We start from the raw sequence: 22,197 nt of genomic DNA on the forward strand, positions 1-22,197 counted from the left end.
TAGAGAAGGAAAAAATCAGGGCTCAAAAAGGGGAGGTGGAAAATTGTGTCCAAAAGAGAAAGGAAAATCAGGGCTCAAAAAGGGAAGGGGAAAATTAGGACTCAAAAAGGGAATGTGAAAATCAGGGCTCAAAAAAACGAGAAGGAAAAAACCAGGGCTCAAAAAAGAGAAGGAAAAGATTAGGGCTAAAAAAATAGGGCTCAAAAAGAGAAGAGAAAAATCAGGGCCAAAAAAAGAGAAGGTGAAAATCATGGCTTTAAAAAAAAAAAGGAAAAAATCAGGGCTCAAAAGAGAAGGAAAAGTCAGGGCTCAAAAAGAGAAAGAAAGAATCTGGGCCAAAAAGGAGAAGGAAAAATTCAGGGCTTAAAAAGGGAAGGTAATTATTAAGGCCCCAAACGAAAAGGGATAAATCGGGGCTCATAAAGGGATGTGAAAAATCAGGGCTTAAAAAGAGAAGGAAAACACCAGGGATCAAAAGGCGAAGTTTTTCATAAGGTTACAAAAAAGGAAGGCAATTATCAAAGACCAAAACGGGAAGGAAAAAATCAGGGCTCAAAAAGTGAAGGAAAGAAATCAGGGCTCAAAAAGGGAAGGAAAGAAATCAGGGCTCAAAAAGGGAAGGAAAGAAATCAGGGCTCAAAAAGGGAAGGAAAGAAATCAGGGCTCAAAAAGGGAAGGAAAGAAATCAGGGCTCAAAAAGGGAAGGAAAGAAATCAGGGCTCAAAAAGGGAAGGCAAGAAATCAGAGCTCAAAAAGGGAAGGAAAGAAATCAAGGCTCAAAAGGGGAAGGGAAAAAATCAGGGATAAAAAAGGGAAGGAAAGAAATCGGGGCTCAAAAAGGGGAAGTGAAAAATTAGGGCTTAAAAAGGGAAGGAAATTATCAAAACCCAAAAAGAGAGGTGGTTAATTATCAAACACCAAAAAGGGAAGGGAGAAAAATCAAGGCTAAAAAAAGGGAAGGGAAAAATCAGGTAGCAAATAGGGAAGGAGATTATCGAAAACCAAAAATGGGAAAGGGAAAATCGGACCTCAAAAGGGGAAGGATTATCAAGGCCTAAAATAAGAAGGGACAAATCAGGGTTCAAAATAGGAAGTAAAAAAATCAGGGTCGAGAAAGGGAAGGAAATTAATAAGGCCCCCCCCCCCCCCAAAAAAAGGGAGGGAAATTGTCAAAGATAAAAAATGTAAGGGAAAATTGGGGCTCAAAAAGGGAAGGAAATTATCAATTCCCGGAATAAGAAGGGACAGATCAGGGTTTAAAGTACGAAGTAGAAAATCAGGACCCCGAAAGGCAAGGAAATTATCAAAGCCCAAACAGGGATGGGGAAAAAAATCAGGGCTCAAAACGCGAAGGAAATTATCAAGGACCTGAAAGGGAAGGGAAAAATCAGGGCTCAAAAAGGGATGGAAATTATCAAGGTCTAAAATAAGAAGGGACAAATCAAGGTTCAAAATAGGAAGCAAAAAAGCAGGACCAAGAAAGGCAAGGAAATTATCTAAGACCAAAAGGATGGGAAAAATCAGGGCTGAAAAAATAGAAGGAAATTATCAAGTCCCAAAAAGGAAGAGAATAATCAGGGTTCAAAATAGGAAGTGAAAAATCAGGGAAAAATAGGGAAGGAAATTATCAAAGCCCAAAAAGGGAAAGAAATTATCAAAGACCAAAAATGGAAGGGAAAAATCAGGGCTCAAAAGGGGAAGGGAAAAATCAGGTCCCTAAAAGGGAAGGAAATTATCGAAGACCAAAATAGGGAGGGTAAAATCAGGGCTCAAAAAGAGAAGGAAATAGCAAGGCCCAAAATAAGTAGGGACAAATCAAGGTTCAAAATAGGAAGTATGAAAATCAAGGTCCAGAAAGGGAAGGAAATTATCAAGGCCCAAAAAGGGAAGGAAATCATCAAAGACCAAAACGGGAAGGAAAAAATCAGGCCTCAAATAGGGAAGGGAAAAATCAAGCCTCAAAAAGGGAAGGGAAAAATCAGAGCTCAAAAAAGAAGGGAAAAAATCAGGGCTCAAATCGGGAAGGAAACAAATCAGGGCTCAAAAAGGGAAGGAAATTATCAAGGCCCAAAATAAGAAGGGACAAATTAGGCTTCAAAATAGGAAGTAAAAAATCAGGGCCCAGAAAGGGAAGGAGATTATCAAAGACCAAAACAGAAGGGAAAAATCAGAGCTCAAATAGGGAAAGAAAAATCAGGGTCCGAATAGGGAAGTAAATTATCAAAGACCAAAAAGTGAAGTGAAAAATTAGGACCTCAAAAAAGGGAAGGTTAAATTCAGGGCTAAAAAAGAGGAATTGAAAAATCAGGCCTAAAAAATGGGAGATGAAAAATCGTTGTCCAAAAGGGGAAAGAAAATCCGGGCTTAAAAAGGGAAGGGAAAAATCCGGGCTCAAAAAAGAAGGGAAAAAATCAGGGCTCAAAACAGAGAAGGAAATTATCAAGTCCCAAAAAAGAAGGGTTCAAAATGGGTAGTGAAAAATCAGTGACGAAAAAAAAAGGGGGGGGGGGGGGCAAATTATCAGGGCCCAAAAAGGGAAAGAAATTATCAAAGACCAAAAATGGAAGGGAAAAATCAGGGCTCAAAAAGGGAAGGGAAAATCAGGTTACTAAAAGGGAAGGAAATTATCAGACCAAAACGGGGATGGTAAAATCAGGGCTTAAAAAGAGAAGGATATAGCAAGGCCCAAAATAAGAAGGGACAATTCAGGGTTCAAAATAGGAAGTAAAAAAAACGGGGCTAGAAAGGGAAGCAAATTATCAAGGCCTAAAAAAAGGGAACGAAATTATCAAAGACCAAAATGGGGAGGAATAAATCAGGCCTCATATAGGGATGGGAAAAATCAGGGCTCAAAAGGGGAAGAGAAAAATCAGGGCTCCAAAGGGGAAGAGAAAAATCAGGGCTCGAAAAGGGAAGAGAAAAATTAGGGCTCGAAAAGGGAAGAGAAAAATCAGGGCTCAAAAAGTGAAGGGAAAAATCCGGGCTTAAAAAAGAGAAGGAAAAAAATCTCTCAAAAAGGGAAGGAAATTATCAAGGCCCCAAAAAAAGGGAAGGAAATTATCAAGGCCCCAAAAAAAGGGAAGGAAATTATCAGACCAAAAAGGGAAGGGAAAAATCAGGGCTCAAAAAGGGAAGGAAATTATCAAGGCCCAAAATAAGAAGGAATAAATCAGGGTTCAAAATGGGAAGTGAAAAATAAGTGCCAAAAAAAAGGGAAAGAAATTATCAAAGACCAAAAAGCGAAGGGAGATAAATCAGGGCTCAAAAAGAGAAGGGTATCATGAGGCTCAAAAAGAGAAGGGTATGATGAGGGCCAAAAAAAGGGAAGGAAATTATCGAGGCCCAAAATGGGAAAGAAATTATCGACGCCCAAAACGGGAAGGGAAAAAAAACAGGGCACAAAAAGAGAAGGTAAAAATCAGGGCCCAAAAAGAGAAGGGAAAAATCAGGGCCCCAAAGGGGATTTAATTACCAGACCAAAAAGGGAAGGAAATGATCGAGGCCCAAAAAGGGGCGGGAAAAAAAGGGGCCAAAAGGGAAGCAGAAAATCTGGAACCAAAATGAGAAGGGCAAAATCAGGAACCTAAAAAGGGGGCCAAAAAATAAGGGGAAATCAGAGCCAAAAAAAGAGGCAAAGATCGGGGATAAAAACTGGATTGAATATATTGTGTTCACAATGGGGTGGTGTCAGAGCCAAATAAAAGTTGTGAAAAACTTGGGTAAAAACAGTAAGGAGAATATCATGGACCTCAAATAAGAAGGAAATATCAGTTCAAATACAGGGAGGGAAAGATAAGGGTCCAAAAAGTAAAGCAGATACAAGCCCTAAAATAAGGATGGCAAAATCGTGGACCTAAAAAGGGGAAAATGACACTTAAAATGGAAAGAGGAAGACCATGTCCCAAGAAATAAGAGCCAAAATAATTCATATACCCTAAACTGGACAACCATAGACAATGATGGAAAGAGTGACTAAGAAAAAGAGGACGGGAAATAGGATTTAGTATCCCATGAGAAGAGGTTGAAACTACCAAGTCAAAAGAATAACAGGATAATATAATAACGTAAGGGATGGAGATAAAAAAAGCAGAAAGAGAGAAAACTATGACCTAATAATACGGGAAAGGGGTCCCACAAGATATAGCACTCAAACGCGGGCGGCAGATCCCCAGAAATCTAGATTATGGACCCTCTACGGTACCTCGAGCAACTTCCTCCACATTACAACAGCTTGTTTCTTAACCTTCAATTCCCAAACAATGAGAAAGAGTTCAGCGAGATGGGAACTCCGTTCAAGAGGTCAAACCCTCAGGTCAAAGGCTTGGAAAACATTACGAAATATTGCCAAGTCATGAAACATCTTATGGGCAAATACCGTCTCCGTTGATTGAGTGACAATCTAACCAGAGACATTTTTAGTAAGGATATTTATCATTATATTCATCCATGGATAATCAAAATTTAACATTTACGCCGCAAATTAACAAAAAACGCGAATCCTGTCTACTTGTAACAGAAAATGTATCTAAATATGAAATCAGGGTTTGCAACTAATCAATCACTCATCCTTATTCGATCAACTCCCTTAACGGTATTTTTTTTTTTTTGCGGTAGTATTTCTTTAAAATATATGGACTTCAATACAATACGTACTGCATATTGAGTTACGGGCCTTTCTTGTAAATTAATTTCTATGTAGCACTCAAATACCTAAATTTCATATATATATATATATATATATATATATATATATATATATATATATATATATATATATATATAAATCACTATATTTATACTGTATATAATTTATTTAGGCGTTATTGTGTGTGACATTCAGTATATATGTATGTATGTATGTGTGTGTGTATATATATATATATATATATATATATATATATATATATATATATATATATATATATATATATATATACATACTGAATGTCACGTACAATAACACGCCTAAATAAATTATATACAGTATAAATATAGTGATTTATTTATATTTCCTTTAATTCCTTCATGGGCCATTTTGAAGAAACACGTTAGAATGTTCGATTACAGTTATAAGTTGTGTGTCTAAATATCTATCTTTAGCTCTTTAAATGTGAAGACTACTTTCGTAACGCGCACAGGTATCACGACAAAACACATAGAAAGGAATTGAGGCGACTATAAATGCTAAGGGCACCTACGGCCTGCCTGCCTGACAAACCCTTGTCCATATTTTGACTCATCTGATCTACTGTTGCTGCTCATACCAGACTGGATATTTCAGTAACACTATAATTGTTTTGAAACCCTTATAAAATCAACGAGAGAGAGAGAGAGAGAGAGAGAGAGAGAGAGAGAGAGAGAGAGAGAGAGAGAGAGAGAGAGAGAGAGAGAGAGAGAGGACTAAATATTTAAAAAATCATTCACTGACGTACTACAATATTTTATTTAACATATTAGAAGTAATTCAATTAATAATGTTCACTAAAGCACTTTACTATATATAGTATTTTCTATAACATGCTAGACATCGTTTAAAAATTTTACGGTGGAAAAAAATACCATATCTACATGAGCTCTCTTGTTACCGGATTGCAATTTCTCTTACTACCCAAATATAATAGTAAGAATCCCAGGACATCGTCTTAGAAACATTGTTACTGCAACTTTACAAATTGGGAAATTGCAAATCTTCATAAATAAAGGAGGGAGAGTTACACATCCTGAGATAGGATTACCCTTGTGCTAATCGAAGCACACTCGATATCTACTAATAACTTGAATATCTTCTAAAGTTAGGTTATCAAAATTGGATGTCTAAATTATGAAAAAGATGTCATACATCATACAGCCAACAAATCTTCTTTTCACGAGACCAGTTAGGGTTGGTTTTAAGCTATTTGAGCCAAGATGCACATTACTTACTTCAAGGGCTGGATTCTTGGTTCTATCACTAGGGAGAACTCTTCGTACTACAGGACGTACAAAATGTTTGTCGTATGGATTCTTTTGTATTTAGAGTATCACACAGCGTATTCCTCATTAATTGCCAAGTTCACATTATCGAAACTTTAAAAAAAAAAAAAAATCAGTCTTCAGTTTGTTCTTGACAGCCTTAATATCTCGTCTTTCGGATACCTAGGGGAGTTTGCTGTACAGTCTTTGGACCGCATATTTGAGAGCTCTAAAACCTACAGAAGACACATCTTGGCTCCAATAATGGGAAACCATCTGTAACTATTTTTGTGTCGTTGGCTGTGCGTTCAATATATTTCAAATATGCGGCTCCAAGATTGCACAAGTTCCACTTGAAATGTCGGGATGCCAGGGAACTTCAAATCATTCATTCATTCCACTTGAAAAGGAATAATAATGTAAGGGCTCTCAGGATTTTAAGAAGTTGAAGACTTATTTTCCCAGAGGTATGACCGCGTGAATTTACAACGCACTATACCGTTTGAATCTCCAAACACTTGAAATAACTATAAGACAAACAAATTTCGTGTTTTGCAACGTGTCCATTTTTATTCGTATTGAGCGGGACCGAATAAACAGACTTCAATAAGTCGAAAAAGAAAACACTCTTAAACACACGCCAATCTGTCATTGCTAGCAGAGGCCACACTTTAGAAGGCGCTGTTCGACACTCGCATAACACTTATTATTAAGGCGATGTTATTAACATAAGGATTGCTTTGACCCATTTTTCACTTTCACCAAATCTCACGCCAGTAATTAGTTAACGTGGCAATAACAATCACATTAGCATTTGCAATGACTAATTACCTGATCGCATGACCCCGTTGTAGACACCTGATAGTTATGATCAGTTGTAACGAGCAACATTGCTCGTGCGTATAATCTTAGGCATACTTCGGCACCTTTCACAAACGTATATCTTGCACTGTACTTTTTTGAAAATTATTCGAACTGTGGAGACACCAAGTCATATATAAAGGAATTATATCTTTAAACGTAAGTTAATAAAACAAAGATATGAAAGTATCAAGTCTCCAAGAGAGAGAGAGAGAGAGAGAGAGAGAGAGAGAGAGAGAGAGAGAGAGAGAGAGAGAGAGAGAGAGAGAGAGAGCATCAAACACTGACCACACCTTTTTAAACTATATAAATAAACTATTACATCATTACATCACAATTAATGTGATTAGTTATTCGTACGAAAGTTTGGTAAGAAAATCCAGCATTCTTCAATTGGAAATAAGATATGCTACTAACGTTAGAACCAAGATGGAACTCCAGTTTAATAAATATTAACAACACAAATGAGGGTAAAAATCATGACAATAGTCATGATTCTATTCACTTAAAAAAATAATAATACAAATATCACAAAAACACCAATTTTGCTTTGACGGACAAAACAAACGTCCCTCTAAGCCTAAGGGCTTAGCTTATACCCATGGGGCGGGCTAGCATGGTGCCACCCGTACAAGAGAAGAATGTTAAAATCTTCCTCCTCGTGCCCTTAGGGGAGATTAGAACCCTACGGTGCAGCGAAGGGTGCTATCTAACCTCCTTGCTTCCAACGCCACTTCGCTGCTTCCTTCCCCGAGCCCTTTGGGTCGATCCCGTTCTCTCACGACCCCTTCCTTCCCTTACTCATCACTTCACTTCACAAGTTCACATCTCGCATCTCACACCACGATGACTTTACCTCTCGAACCTCAATATGCTCCCCAACTCACTCTTTGTCTCTAGATTCTCAATAATGTAATTCTCCGTCCCTACCAATTTATTATACAAACAAACATATATACAGTATGTATGTGTATGTGTTTGTGTATATGTATATGTATATATATATGTGTGTATAGGCCTATATGTATATCTATCTATCTATCTATCTATCTATATATATATATGTATATATATATATATATATATATTATATATATACTGAATATATATACATATATCTATATATATATCATATATACTGAATATATATACATATTTATATATATATATATATATATATATATATATATATATATATAAATATATACTGTATATATATCAAAACAAAAAGAGAATAGACAAATTACAAAAACAAACTAACACAAATAAAAAAAAAGGGACATGACATAAATATAAAGGCCTGGTCTATAAAATCTAAGACCAATGAGGTCTTTAAGAACTACACACAAAGAAACAACTCACAGGAGAAAATTAAATCCCGACTCGGGCACTGGAATAAACTTGAACGACCGTCCACATAAGATTACGGAAAACAGATCCAAAATACCGCCCAGCTGGTTAGACACGAAACTCCAAGTTAATATCGGTAATAAAAATATTAACCTTTCAAGAGGAAATTGACATTTCTTATTTTTTCGAGTTTTATAATAGCTTGGACCTGCCAATGAATACAATTTTGTATACTAGAGGGATCATCAAAGGTGTCTGCTTGCCCGTTTGCCTACGAGAGAGAGAGAGAGAGAGAGAGAGAGAGAGAGAGAGAGAGAGAGAGAGAGAGAGAGAGAGAGAGGGAGAGAGATTTAGTACTTAAATACCACACCTGTATGGGGGTCACGGGTGACTTACAAAGCGAATAAACAAGACGGGAGAATACGATCCTGTCACATATTTCAAATCCCATTACCGCTAACATATCCGTATCCGGATACAGGTCGTAATGAACACCGAAAACTGACTCCCTAACCCAGCCACTCACCCCTGCTTAAATGTAATTTGAGAGCGAAAAAGAAAGCGTCCCGTCTCTTCCATGGCCCTTTGCAAATGAATGGAGAACAGAGACGAGGGGAGACAGCTATATATCTGTAATGGGTGAGAAAGACGCTTTTAAACCGCTCGTTCGAAAACGATGTTTTTAAGCGATTTACGACCTTGCGATGTAAGCGAACAAGGGCGACCTATTTCCGCCAGAATGGGAATTACAGAACTATATTTTTCAGATTTCTTTCGGCATAATTCATTCTGTAGTCATTGTTGTGCCACGTAATTATCGCTGATAAGCGTCTCCGATCGAGCACTGCTCCGCAATAACAGGATAATGGCAACGATTATTGTGAACAATGAGTTCTTCCACTTGGTTCGCTCTATGCAAGCGCCACATGTTTTCCTTTAGATAAAGAACACTTACGCCAGTACCAAAGCTCATTTCTGAAGCCTTGATGTTTTGATTTAATGATATCGCTGTCGCTCAAGCAATATTAAAACCAAATGCATATTACCTCATTAACTATAATATAAAACATTGTAAATTAATTCGAAACATTAAATCCGGGTACTGTAAAATTATACGCAACATGCACAATGTTGTTTTAAAGTCCATTACTTACAGTAGAAACTAAAATCACATCCTACTTCCTATGTGTGTACCACGGTCAATTTACACATATCACAAGTAAACTACAAGAAAAAATAAGATATGAAGTCTAAACTGATAATTCATGGAACATTGAAACGGGGATTCAAGTCGTGCTCAAACTCGTTGGTTCCTTTAGTGGCTGCAACCTCATCATCCTTGTGAGCTAAGTATAGGGGGTTTGGGGGAGCCTATATGTCCACTTGCTGATTCACCAGCCGCCATTACCTTGTCCTCCCTGGTCATATCTTGGGTGGATATGATATATGGTCTGTCTCTAGGGCATTGTCACTGTCCCTTGCCTCTGCCATTCATGAGTGACCTTTAAATCTAAACCTAAACTGTTCTTCCTCTCCAACCCTCCATAAGCTAAAACATTCCTAATTACAATGGAACATAGATGGCAATGATCCACAGAAAGTAGTCTTCAATTCGTTTTATGAAAAACAGGCACGGATATAAATTCAAAATTGCAAATGAAAGAGAAAATAGATGATTAGATCAATATCACCAACCAAGACTTATCACATCCCAAATTATTCATGCATAATTGAAGCTCGAGTGCTTCGGTGAAACCACCCCTCAACATTCAACTATGTTGTTGTACACAAAAGTAACATTATTGTATATTAGATTAAACAGTAATTCAAATCTATGAGCTTTATCATCAGTTATAAGGTCAAAGGAATTCATTGACTATCTAGTAAAGATGGTATATAGACGAATTTGCTATATCAGTACTAAATTATTTAACCAACAGTTTATATACATTCTTGAAGCACCAGTTATTCATACAATCTTGCAACACTACAGTACTTAAAATATCTAAATTTTAATGCATTTCAACGAACCATGACTTTTTGGGGATTTTAAAAATATGAAACTGATTGGACAATACCAAAATTTCTCCTGCACAACAACGTCAATTTTCCTCATTTACTATGTACATACTAGGGGGAAAAAAAAAACTCAAAGAGAACCGTATATTTCAGTTACCTGAAATCTTCAAAAACAAATGTTCTAAAACTGTAATTAACACAATATTTTAATCTAAAAAGTATCTGAGCATTTATTGCTAAGGATGGAGATTTAATTCTAATAAAATGCTACCAGTAACGAGCAGCATTTCCTTCGAGGGCCATTTTAAAAAATAATTTAGATTATCATAACATCAGCAATTGGACAAACTCACATAATGCATAATTAATATTTCCTCTGATCTTTCACAGATCTCTTATCAAAGCCTGGATTCAGCTTTAGATTTCAAAGGGTATTTTGTTCATATGAATCGATTTTCTCCCCTATTGACACTAAAGAAAACAAATTTGGATATTTTTTTCCATTGTTAAAAGTACTGAGTAAAGAAGAAAATCTTGAGAGCACACTTGACAGAGTAAAAAGGCTTCCAGAGAGCTAAAGTCACTGACTAGAATACCGCAATCACTCACAGCACACCCTCTAAGAAAGCCCATGCAAAATCGGGGGTAATATCAAACCCTAAATCCAGCTCTAAGGTGAAAATGGGTCAGTGTAACCAAAAATTTTCAATGAAATATTGGTGCACCCCAAGGATCAGCCTTGGCATGGTTTTGAAGCTGTACCCCAAAATAAGGGAAGATCCATAGGAAAAGAAAGGGCCAGTCAAACTATCCTTTCGTAACACGCTCGTATGTCACCCATGGCTTGATCTCATGTTAATGGTCCTGTGAAAGGAGCCGAGGAAGCTACTCCACTCACTGTAGGGTTGCAACAGCTCCTGTATAGAATATTGCAAAGGAAGAAGCTAGAAAGGAGAACAGATTGTGTGGGCCCCGAGCACTGCTAAATGCAGATGACTTGCTTTAACAGAAGAATCAGAAAAGTGGTTGTAGATATGTTTTAAATAAGGAAGAGTGAAATGGAATAAGAAAGAACCGAAAACGTTAGCCAAATAAAGCATACAGAAAATGAAAAAGAAGCTACAGAAAATATACAATCACAAGTGTAATCATGTGGATGGTTTGGGAAAGGTGTAGGTGCTGCCTTGGTACTGGGTATAAAATGAACACATGGTTCAGAACTGTAGAATATAAATGGATTAATAGTTATTTAAGTTGGACAGCAAATGGGGAAGGGAGCTGAATCACCATTTTAGAAGACAGAGAACAATTCCGTTACCTCGGGAACATACTAGGCTGTAAAGCTGGTGTTGAGAGAAGCAACATGAATGAAACCAAAACTTAATACTACTACTAAATTACAAGTATGAGTAAAGTCACGTACTGCACTCCACCAATAAAAAATAAAAAAATAAGCTGATAATACTCTCAAAAACAACAGATCCTGCAAATTGACAACCACCACCACATATTGGCAATTCTAGGACTCCTAAAGATATGGTACCTACCACAGCCTAACAAAACATCTCACAATTGTTTGGGATAGTTATGTTTCCTATGTTCGGCTATGTCAATCTAGTAGGAAACTGATAGACAAATAATTATGCCAAAAGGTCATGTTACATAACTTTGTTGAATCATTTTTTTAAATCATGAAATACTAAAAACTCCCACATGTGGCATTATATTCTCAAATGCATTGTGATCAACATGGAAGCACACTGAAATTGTGTAAACAGTGCTGTCCACGTAGGCAACAAACAATAATAATCATGAGGACTTGGCAGTTGTGACATCTTACAGAAAAAGACCCAACAACACCAACTGCAGTGTTCCTTTTAAAGATTTAGAATTTCAGAATTTATGCTCTTAGACAATGACATCATTCTTTTCATGCCTAGAAGGCTGTATTTAGACATGTAAAATCCATCATGACTATTATCAAATCATACAGAGCTGTGTGGTAGGAGTAGCAACATGAATTACACAGTTCAGTTAAAGGTCACCAGACCCTTACTCCAAGGTACTGACTATGATTGATGCTACTTCAATTAGATAAGTCTTCCTATAACCAAACTGTGAATAACTGGATAACAATATCCATCTTTGATACATATATAGACTAGCTTGATTAGACTGGCACACAACTCTCAGAATAAATGCTGTCCATATAAAAAAAAACTACAGCACCAAGATGTCAGAATTTAAAACAGAAGCCAGCATACCAACGTCAACCCTACAATGAATTTCATAACTAAAGTTTTGTACAATTGAAATGCATTAAGCCAAAAAAAACAATCAAAATGGACAATTATGTAAGATCAGGAGAAACAGGCTAAACCCAACTTAGTACATAGCCTCTCCAAGTGAACGCACTGTACCTGAGAGAAAGCATGCTTAACAAGAAAAGTCTCCTTTCAATAAACTGTAATTCATACTCCTACACAATTCTGGATGGAATCAAACTGGTGAATAACCCATTTTATTGCATTGTCGTCAATCATTCCAATAACTATACTAAGCAATGCTTTAAACAACCTGAAAATGGGCTATACCTAACAGTATTTAATTTTATGAATCTTTCCATTTAAAATACAGTATTAAAAATGACAAATTCCAAAAATAATTTGAATTTCTCATAACCATACCATCCTGAGTTCTTTACTATTGAAGAAGGATAACAGTGAAGCTGGAACACGACAGGTAAAACTCTTCAACAAGGTTTAAACAATTGGCAGGGAGTTACCCTGCTGGCAGTGACAACTGGTACCTCCCCTGCAGCTTGCTGTAACCTCAAGTGGATTCGGTCAGCACTTACAGTGGGCGTTGGTGATGGCAGGCAAGTTTGAGTAAAGAACTCAGGTTTGTTTGGTTAGGAAAGTTAAAATTTATTTCTAAAATGTCATTTGTTCCTATGCAAATACAAACCATCGTTCTTTACTTTAGAAGACTTTAGGAGAGAGGAAGTCCCCATTCCAAATGGCTGGGAACTTTCTCAGGGAACTCAAGACTCGAGCATCTGCAATGCTACAAGTGTCAGGGTTCCTTACACCTCATGAACTGCAAGGAAAAGTGCATGAGTCATAGCCTGTGCCTTGTATATTTGTTTTTTAGCTGAAAATCTGTGTGTAGTCTGGCAAAGAGAATGATTAATCTGCATCACGTTGTATACTTGGTACTTTACACTGCTCTTGTACCTCCATCGAGATAAAGTCCAGCTGGCATGGTATTAAAGCCGGACTCCAAAATAGGGGAAGATTGAAAAGAAAGGAAAGTGCCAGTCAAACTATCCTTTTGTCCCACACTCATGCCTTGATCTAATGCTAATAGTCCTGTGAAAGGAGCCGAGGTAGCTATTCCACTCGCTGTGTAGCTAAACAGTTCGTGAAGAAGAAACCTGAGGGTCACATCTGGCAAGAAGAGGACAACTAATGTCTACTGACATCTCTCTGCCCATAAAACCAGCCAGAAAGATTCTAGAAGACTGGCAAGCGCTTATTCAGCAGAATCCAAGTTCTCTTGGTTCCTTTCAAGAAAAAATTGTAGCTCTGGACACTAAGTAGTGAATCAGTCCAAGGATTACCGGTACTTCTTGCCAGTTCACAGTAAGACAGCAGAGAACCTGGATCTGCGTGTTGATAGATCCTGGTTATTGACCTTTGATATCTGGTGTGCAAGAAAACAAGAATCATCCTTATCTTCCAAAGTCTGCCGATTAAGTGCAGAAGCTGTCAGTAGGACTCTCCTGCTGCTACCAGCATCTTGCCTGTGGATAATGCAAGGAGGTTTCCGTGGTCTTCCAACAACGGTGAGTCTCGGAAGTATCCTTGGGCAATGCTTTCTCTTCTTCATGAATAAAGCTCTGACTTTGGTACTACTAGTGTAAAAGCACCATTGCTGATATGAACTAAGTATTGAAGTCTTGGCTCCCTGGGCTAGCAATAATCTCCCCTCACTGGAAGTGGGCAGGAAGTCATCGCAAGTGGTCCATGTCAGAAGAAAACTTTCTCCAGGCCAGCTCTGAACTTTGACTCTCCTTGCCGGGAAAGGCCAAGCCAATACGTAAGCTGAATAGACATCCCGAGGGATATCTCTCTACTGACCCTCATTTCCCATGAGAAGACAGGAATCTTCCAATAGAAGCTGGAGGATTTTACCGATCTGTGTAACCTGACTGTAAGGTAAGCCCATATGATCGTGAAAAGGAGCCAGCCTCGCAGAGTACATGTCTGAACCAAGGAAGGTGCACGCATCCTCACCTAAATGCTGTCTCAGAGCCTTGAGCATTCTGCTGGCTTTGTCTAATGTTCACCACAGAAGAATACATAGTAGAGACAAAAGAAAATGACACGGGTTTTCAAACTTGATGGACAGAGCTCTTGAACGCCATAATAACTCTAACATAGGCGAAATTGAAGAGTAGCTGATAACCAGAGAGACTTTGAACACTTATAGATCAAAGATTACTTTGGAGCTGTACAAATTGCCTGAAGACCTATGGTGTCAAACCAAGTTAATGCATGAACTTCCCGATAGTTGACGCATCGTAGTTAGGCGAGTGGAAAGGAGGTAAGGACAGCTCTATGCTCAAACAATCAGGAACAAAAGTTCTTGAGATTATGCCAACATAAGGAAGGCTGTTAAGCCCTGTTCACAGTCTCTTATAGACTTTGCTCTTCATTAGTCTGCCCGTCCATCAGGAGCACTATACCTATGCTAGAAAAGCTTAGGGTATTATTGGAAGATTTCCAAAGGCTTTCATTCTAACAAGACAATCTATAAAGGAGAGAAGCAGAGAACACTTTCCCTAAAGCCTGGAAGGTGATTCTTGGATAGGATACAATCCATCCCCCAGATCAAGTTACTCTTATACTTGAGAGAGCTACTAGGAGTGAAGAACAGACTTTGTTGATATGTCCTAAGTTAAAAAATACATGATGAGTAGTCACAAATTCTCACAAGGCTAGAAAAGAAACATTCTTATGAAAATTTCAAAAATAAATTCCAAAGCAAAACCTGCCAAAGTTTCCAGCACAGAGGAACAAGTGACTCTCTGTTGGTTAAAATCCAATTGAAATTACAGTGAGCTACAGCTTACAGAAGAGGTATATTTACACCTTGTTAAAAGTTTAGACTGCCATATTCCAGCTTTGCTGTTATCCTTCTCTCATAGTAAAGAACCGTGGTTTGAATTTGTGTAGAAAGAAACACATCATCAAATAACCTAGATAAATATACTTCAAAGATCAAATATGATACTAAATTCTAAGTTTTTAAACCAGATCATCATGAAAGATGAGGCGAAAGGGATCAATATTACAATAATGTCCAAAATTTAAATGAACAAAGAACTCAACCATTAATTTATTGTGGTATACAAACTCCTATGGACCATTTCAATGTAATGGAAACTAATTAAATTAGAAAGACAAGCACATAACCTATGTCCAAACCTAAGTTACTTTAAAATCCTTTACAAATAGTGAGCAGACACAACCTAGTAAGGCAATATATCTGATGATAGCAGAAGTAGGCTGAAGTCTGAATTTAAAGTAGGCTAGAGGCAATGGTAGGATTTGTCTCATTGGGATCCACTTAAACTTTAGCCTACTAATTAACAGCACTTGGCAAATCCCCTACTGTGCAAATGCAGCCTAAAACCTACCATAGGCAAGGAAAATTATTTCAACACGAACCAGAAAACAAATTTAAACACCCTATACAATAATTGCATATGTGACCATTACAATAAATCAAATAACCAAGGGCACTTTTGTCACAATTCCAAACTCTCAATGTTATCACCCGAAATAGTTGTTCTTAAATGAGGAGAAAATGGGACCCAGGTACTGTTCAAGAAATTAGAAACCTAATGGGGAAATACGAAAGGGAAACAAATAAAAATAAAAAAGAATAAAGCAATGTTGCTGGGCATGAGGATACACAGAAAAGAACCTTTAACATAATCTACAGTGTACCCCACATTACTGTTATTGTTGATGTTACTGGCTAAAATACGAGTAGTTGGAAAAGCAGTGAGGAAAGGAAATAAAGATAGAATAGAATAGTGTGCCTGATTGTACCCTTAAACAAGAGATCTCTAACCCAAGACAGTTGTAGACCATGGTACAGAGGATATAGTACTACCCAAGAATAGACAACAATGGTTTGATTATGGAGTGTTCTTCTACTAAAAGAGGTGCTTACCACAGCTATAGTCTCTCTTCTATCTTTACCAAGTGGATAATAGCCACTGAACAAATTGAGTACATCAGTTAAGACCTTGGGTGAAGAATTTTTCATTCAGTCATATTAGTGTTGCCATATGTACTGTATGAGGAGAGACTATTCGGTGTATGTGTATACAGCGGGATCCAATGTAGTACTACTGTATATGGCCAGTCAAAGGACCCAATTACTCTCTAGAAATTTCTCAACAGGTGGCTGGTGCCTTACCAAACCTACTACCTAGATATTACAGTATACCTAACACTAAATCATTATCTTTATATGGGACTTATCTTTGCCAATAAAGTATACAGTACTGTAGTTACAAAATTAGTTGCATGATGCAGGTAATACAACTTTGTCAACGTATGTTAACAAATCTATTACTGACTATTTATTAAGTGTTCAGAATAGTAACTTTTGTTCAATTACAACTTTTATCATATACCAATAATGAATGCATTGCAAAGTCAAGGTAGGACAAAGAGCATATAGTGCTGTAATTACCTTTGTTGATAATGAATTATATTTCGCAAGCTTTACCTTGTAATTTGAACCCGTTCACCAACCAATAGTTTTTACTTTTAGAGTAAGCCTTTTTCCATTTGATCCCATTTCATTGTTGGGTAGCTTGAGAACAGATTTTACTATTAAATCACTCCATTCTCATAAACTGTTATAATTTCAATGTAATTCTCATCACATTCAAAAACATATCTAAATGTAACTATAAGAATTAATACGAGCACATTTGACTAACTACAGTACTGTACTTTAATTTATCAACATATGAATATTGTAAACTACACATTTTAATTTCTGCATCATAATATCTCATCAAATGAACATGTGCAACAAATCTATATAGAAAAAAGTAATAAATTATTAGGTGTCATACAGTACAATATATTGCACATTTACATTTTAAAGCTCTAGTGGAAACTAAAATTCCCCTAATACTGCTACACAAATCGCCCCTTTAGTTCAATAATAGAAAACCTAGACTATAAAGCTGGTCTAGGTTATTTTCATTATTCAGTATAAGTATCTATAATTATGTTTGAGAAATATATTAAGTGAAGCCTCTATTTCTGAGCTTCAAAATATACAGGCAGAAGCAGAGTTGGAAGCTTACTAAAGACCTAGGGCCTAAGCCACAAACAAACATAATCTCATAGGTTGCCGTGAGGATGATAACTACAGTACTGTAATAAATCATGTGGATTAAATAAAGGTAAAGAACTTGGTAATTTCAATATCAACCACCCAAAAAATTCTGGCAAATGTGATTTTATATACATTAAAAAATAATACACTTCTAACAGCAATAATGCTAATTTTACATATTCAAATAGAAAAAAAAAGATGCAATGATCAGTGTACATGACATAAGAAGATTCCATTTCAAAGCAAGATTGAGAAACTAAAATAAAAACTGATGCTCTATTATACTTCTGAGGGAAAAAAATCATGTAGTTGATGCATTAGCCGACATAAGTTATGTACAGTCTTTTTCAAATTCCATGAAGAGAAGTTTTTTATTCAGGAAATATGTTGCAAGAGGAACTGCCTACCTTACTGAAAAATGTGAGCTGGAATCTTAACAAGTTACAGTATTCACAATAATAATGACAAAGTTTCATTATGAATCGGAAGCAATCAGACATACATATGATATCTTTCTTACCTAGTTTTGCTGTCTTATTGAGAAGGAATGGAAGTTGGAAAAATTATGAAAATTCTTTTTGGTAATAGTGCTACAAACCATTTCTCAAAGTAATATGGTTTGCAACTCAACTGCAAGACACAGAAAAGACAAGAGAATGGACATTTGGAGAATTAGAAAAGTTGCAGAAGACATGGAATTAAGAGTAGCCGTAAATAGGGATCATAGCCTACGTACAGTACACATAAATATTGTTGATACTTAATTGTGTTAAGTTGGCTACAAAATAAAATTAAGAGTTGATAAGTAAGAAAACTATGGGATTATGTGCCCACAGAAAAAATACACAAATCATGTAGTAAATAAATTTTTTCCCTTGGAATGTTAGAATATCTAAAACTGAAGATTGTGGTACAATTCTTTTATATGTGCACAATTGGAAAATTTAGTAGGCCTATATACAGGTTTTGCAGAGCATTCAGTAAGTGGGACCTAAAACAGAAAAAACCTACTCCAGTAGGACAGTTGTCTTGGTTTTTAAAATGCTTTATTTCAGTTTAGGACAGAAGCGGATATTGGATTTTGATTACATACTTTGTATTGTTGGTGAGAATGTAAAATTCAAGATATGCTAACAATGGTTAAAAAGAAAAAAAAATTCTTTGTTTATCCAATCAAATTAGCTTTTGCATTATTGTATCAAACCAATCCATTTTGAGTTTCCCAGAAATATATAAATAAATCTTACATTTGCTATACTGGTGTATAGCAAATGTAAGATTTATGCTTTTTTTATTTTCCAACATCTATAAATCTTATGGTAGATGGGGACAGGCTGTTACTACTGTATTTAATATACAGTACATCCTTACCAGTAGTGAATTTCTTACTTACTTTTCTGATATTGCAATATCTGTGCCTATTACATATGCAAGAATACTTCTGACTCCAACTAAAATACAAGTAATAGGATTAATAAATTAGTTTGTAGAACTGTGAATACACCCGCCAACTATCCTAGTCATGGTAGAAGTAAGTTGGGGTTTGCATGGGGGCACCATACATGCAGGGAAGAACATACCAATGTGGATAAGGTTAGGTGGGGGCCCTTTAGTTCAACACATAAAGTTCGGTATCTATTTTATCTAGTAAGACAGGATTTTGCTTCCTATTTCCTGTCTAAGCCAATCTACAAAAAGTGCTGAATAAAAGTGGTTAACAGAAAGTTTTTAATACTGTATGATACAGCAGCCCAAGTCAAGTTGCACGAGGGAAAAGGATTAATATATGACTATTGTCATTTCTAGCGAAACTGGAATTCGTTATAAGAAATGGGCGAGTGTCTGATATTTTTGCATTTTGCTCTATACGAATAATGGGGGCGAGGCATAATAATTTTGTATTGATCGACTGACTAAAATGTGGACTTCATTTTATTGTCTAAGTCCATTCTTTACTTTTGGGAAACTGACAATAGGTTACTATGTAATTATTGTTTACTTTCGCTTTTGGCAGCTTTCTTATTTTTGTATAACGTAATCATTAGTTGGCTTTTTGAACCAATTACGAGCTTTCAAATATTTATGCACAAGTTCCCAGATATTGCTTACACAAGAGAACATCTCACAAGGGCGTTAAATATATTTCAAAATTTACTTTAATTTCATATATTTTCATCATTGACTATGTTTAATACACTCTGTTTAGTATATAGCTATTGTTACTTATCTGAAAGTAAAAATTATCCCAGAAATAATGATCAACGATTGGCGTGTGTAACTCATCCATGTACTGATTGCCAGAACAGAGCAGTAATGGAATAACACTAATTTGCTAATAAAGCGAGCCACGGCACAGCAAATTCCATTTGAGAAACAATGTAAACTATAGGTAATTATAATAATTTAGTTGCGATTCACACAGCGGTGTAATACATCCATGTACCGCTTGTCAAAAGAGGAGGAGGAATAAGATGATGTTTATTTACACGCGCAGCAAGCCAAGTAGGAGCAAAAACCATTTGAAGGACGCGATGTAAAACATAGGTAATTAAATATATGAACCTTATATTTTTCCAAAAAGGTGGTCTGTGTGTATCATATATTTCTGACCATTAGCATTACTGCAAATTACTCATTTAAGGTGTTACCCCACCCAAAAAAACTGTTTCCCACTGGAATCTGCCTTAATTGTTATCAGATAAAGGGTTGGAAAACTCACACTGATGGTTTTCAACAATATTCATGGTCATAAATTGATAAAATATAAGTTAACAAGTAGGAGAAATATATGGTTCATATATATGACTAGAAATTAAAGTATCACCTACTTAAACATGAATAGTGAATATAGGAAAACCCTAGGTTAGGTAAGGATCTGGCATTCTTAAGGTTAGCATAAATCACGGTACAATGTATCCAAGTATTTTACTGTTGTTTTTCTTCACCAAAAACTCCATTTCCCATTGTGGTCCCATTAATACTAGTCTTGGAGAATGGTCTCTACCTCAAAACAATGGACTTATGATATAAATGAATGTCAGAATCGTTCAACACATTATATCTAAAATATGGTATACTAAAACTATGCCCTTTACAATATGAGAATTATATGAAATAAACTACAAAACTTACCATCTTTCATTTATACAAGTTAATAACAATTCAAATGTCTGACAATTGTCCATGTTAGCCATTTCGGATGCAGGTAGTGAGGTAAGGTAGACTAAGGCTACCCAGGCCGTATACAAACTCACTTTTCCAGAGGTACGATAATCCTAATATAGAAAATTCATAAAGTTCAAAACATCACAGACAGCAGATCACAGAGTGTCACTACACTCAACTGTGTTTAGCTTAGGAGCTACGTACGCTCTTCTAAGCACCGCCCAAAACAACACTGACCCGATTCACACAAATTAGCTTTATATCCATCTCCTGGAGACTTCAACGCACACGCTGAACTGTAGAATAACTCGATTTCTGGCAACTTTCCATGACAAATGCACTATCCATAAGCAACAAGAAAACTATACGATTTCTGCCCACTTTCAGAGACAAAGACACTATCGAAAAAGCAACAATGCCTCAGATTTAACCAGAAAAGAACACACTGGGAATGTCATTAGCCTTACAGTCAAGCCCCACAAAATTCGTCATAATGTACCACAGAAACGCTGGTCATTTACGTATGAGACCATTTTACCTTCACAGTAATATTCCTATCATCATTACTTACCTTTCGGTCTTTTGATTATGAGATGAAACGCAAAGTTTCATTGGTCTTTGATGGTAAACAATTGCTCTCTCACGTCGACACCAGTGTGTCAACAGTTTACAAACGACGCCATATTGAAACCTAGCTAAAGGTGAGACAAATTTTGCGAATTATTATTTTCGCGTTTCTTTAAAACTCGATGTCACCAAATGAAATTTCTTCAATATACAAACTAAAAACATTTCTTTTCAATTCAATCTTATTGAGTCATAAAATAAGGATACAGAGCGTATAATCATCTGTGGAATTTGAGGAATTTACAGACATGTCATATCCAGGTAGTCAGAGGTTGAAACTGCTCGGGTACCTCGACGAAGATCCACACACAATACACCTGCCCTCAGGTGTTCAGAATGAGCCTATTTTCTAACAACACGATGTTTGCAGTAATATTTCGACTTGAAATGGAAATACACGGAAAAGAAATGCTGATTTTCCGCTTCTCGTTGAAGTAAATGAGCTGAGAATTGGGTATGAATTCGCCAATCAGTCATTAAAAGTTATAGAGAAGCGTTAATGCTACACGCAAAATTAATTGCAATGAAATGTGTTATTCTATGGATAATATGTCGACCGAAAGCTTATTGAAAACCTGAAATAAAGCTGAATTATTAATAAAGACAGAACTTCAGTCAGGGAGATGCTTACTGTAATTGTTGACAGCAAACTTTATTGATTACAAAAATCATAATTCAATGACGTTGATGTCTCTAGTGATGCAGGGATCCAGCGGATACGTACGCACTCACACAGCTGCTTTTAAAGGGACAGAGTTGAATATCCTTACACCCGCTGAATGATCTCCG

At 36.4% G+C, this 22,197-nt stretch overlaps 1 protein-coding gene across 2 annotated transcripts in view; it reads right to left on the reverse strand.

Moving 5' to 3' along the window:
• Positions 1–21,725, reverse strand: part of LOC137630642 (uncharacterized) — a 35,296-nt gene extending 13,571 nt beyond the window's left edge. The window contains exon 1 of one of the 2 annotated variants that reach the window (XM_068362253.1): positions 21,353–21,725. The gene's annotated coding sequence lies outside the window, so the exon portion shown is untranslated. Of the gene's footprint in view, positions 1–20,748; positions 21,266–21,352 lie in introns of those variants that run through there. The other variant, XM_068362254.1, reaches the window with a different exon arrangement.
• Between the last annotated feature and the right edge of the window lie 472 nt (positions 21,726–22,197).

This window comes from Palaemon carinicauda, chromosome 38, assembly GCF_036898095.1.
Source record: "Palaemon carinicauda isolate YSFRI2023 chromosome 38, ASM3689809v2, whole genome shotgun sequence".
Taxonomy (NCBI): Eukaryota; Metazoa; Arthropoda; class Malacostraca; order Decapoda; family Palaemonidae; genus Palaemon; species Palaemon carinicauda.